This window comes from Thermobia domestica, chromosome 17 (assembly GCF_964235325.1).
Source record: "Thermobia domestica chromosome 17, izTheDome1.hap1.1, whole genome shotgun sequence".
Classification (NCBI taxonomy): Eukaryota; Metazoa; Arthropoda; class Insecta; order Zygentoma; family Lepismatidae; genus Thermobia; species Thermobia domestica.
In genome coordinates this window covers 50,314,772-50,317,127 of record NC_137470.1, presented here as the reverse complement: position 1 = coordinate 50,317,127, position 2,356 = coordinate 50,314,772, and positions in this window count along the sequence as shown.

Below are 2,356 nucleotides of genomic sequence, written 5' to 3'. Positions count from 1 at the left end.
CAGAAGTCAATTTGTTATTAATAAAAATAGAGCCCAATTATTATATATTTAGCATTGCCGTCCAGATATTCAACTTGTCAGGATGTAGAGTGTGTTTGAAAAGACCAATGAGATTGTTGGCAAATCAAAACCTGCTATTACGTCTCTCAATGTAACCGATTAGGTGGAACGTGCCTTCATCAGAGAACACAATGCTAATAAGAAACGTAGGATCATCATTGGTTTGTTTCATCATATCTTCACAAAATTCTACACGGCGATCAAAGACATCTTCATTCAGTTGGTGTGTCACATGAATTTCATATGGGCAGAACTTCATTTTCTTTAACATTCTTCTCGCAGACATGGACGAATGTCATATTGTACCGCAGCTTTATGAATGCTAAGTTGAGTATTTTCAACAAATGACTGCAACATCAAGCTGTTCGTCGCCGATTTCGGCAAACCAGGAATGTTACAATCCTTTATAGTAAAAGTTTTCTCGACGCGTCTTACGATACACTCGACACTAGGTCTCGAAATGGGATTGTGTGGCACGCGAATTTTTTTTTCGTTAAAGTTGCCCTTACTTCAGCACATGACCTTCGGTTATTGTCCATCCTCGTATCATCAAGAGCGTTAGAACTTTACTTTGAGAGCAGTTGAAATACAGTAGAAATACAGATTGAGTGTTGAGAGGTTCTCTGTAATAATGCTTACTGCTACCAATATCTAATGGCTTCTACGTTGCTGGACCGTAATTTACAATCAACGATAAGTATTCACAGAACATGACATTGGGGTGACATGGGTCTTCTGGTTAAATGTTATTTGTTCCACTAAATTTATAAGAGCCCACTTGCTCTCTTAGATCTACCGATCAACTTTAGATGTGCGTATTTACTTCCACTTCTCAAATAGAATTATATGCAGTTTCAAATCAAATCGTAATTATGCACTTCTAAATAACCATAACAACAAAATAATGATGTCCTTTTAAACTTTAGTAGATCCACCGATCAACCTTACGTGTTCACGTTCAATTTTATCTCTCAGATAAAATCGCATGGTCTATATTCAAATCAAATCGCATTATACATCTACATAAACATGGCAAAAATGAATAACTTAATTCTCTTTTGACACTATGCCCGATTATTAATTGAAACTTCATGACCCAACGGAGGACTAAAGTGAATCAACTTTCATAGTGTCGACAAGCTCACAGAAAAAATATCAGTTCTTGAAGAATATTATTATCACAAGCTTGTGTTTTAACTTTATTTGCAAGTCTTAGCAACAACATCACACAGCATGTACAGTTCTTGAACCAGCTTTTCATTCATCACCCTCAGGTACATCGATATTATTTTTGCGATTTACGTATTACCTAAGAGGACAACGAAAAAAAAGCTTAAAAGAAAAGTTGCGTATTTTCGGTCCCAGTATCTGAATCTGCATTAATGGAGAGAATTTCTATTTGGAATTTTGGGAAGGTGAATATAACTTCATTTTATGTTAGTTGAATAGATCTTTTAAAATGATTGGACACATACTTAAATTGCAAGTGTATTTCACGATGTATTTAGATTATCACTAGCCTTGGCTGACGTACAAGCGTACGATGATATTGAATTATTTTTGCTCCAGCTCCATCTAGTAGAATAACGCAAATGTGCTTCAACTAAAAGTTCTTGATTTTCGATCGCAGAATCAGAATCTGCATTAAAAATAGGAGGTTTCAAATTAAAACTTTCAAGTTGGCTCCTGGGGCCCTATGATGGGATTCCTGGGGGCACTTGTAGTTTACAGTATTATATAGACCCCTGACATGTGTACTTTCTTACGCAAATAGATTTGTTACATTTTTTTTCTTATTTCGGAAATATTTGAGGTTGCAAAGTTAGGGAACGTACGTACGATAATATTCATTTTTTTACGATCACAGCGCCACCTATTAGAATAACGAAAAAGTGCTTCAAGTAAAAGTTGCTTAGTTTTGATCGTATAATCAGAATTTATAATATGAGCAATTTACCCTTAAAATGTTTTGGATCACTGAAATAAATTCCTGAATACGCTCTTGCAAAGCAGTGACGATTTTAGGGAGTGATCAGAGGGTAATGCTTCTCTGGAGCAATGAAAGTTCTTTCAAAAACGTTTCTGGTAGGTCCGGATGTGACACCAGTACTTGTGCTTTGCCACTTTTCATTATCAGTGTATTGAAACTTACGTTAAAGAAACTGTTCGGAAATCTTCACTTGTTCTTTCGTCTGAACCCCATGCCAATGTGGCCGACCTTGGTCATATATTACATCTGAAATATTACTATTTATGTCACTGATCCCGAAAACTATATATTCTACACAAATATAGG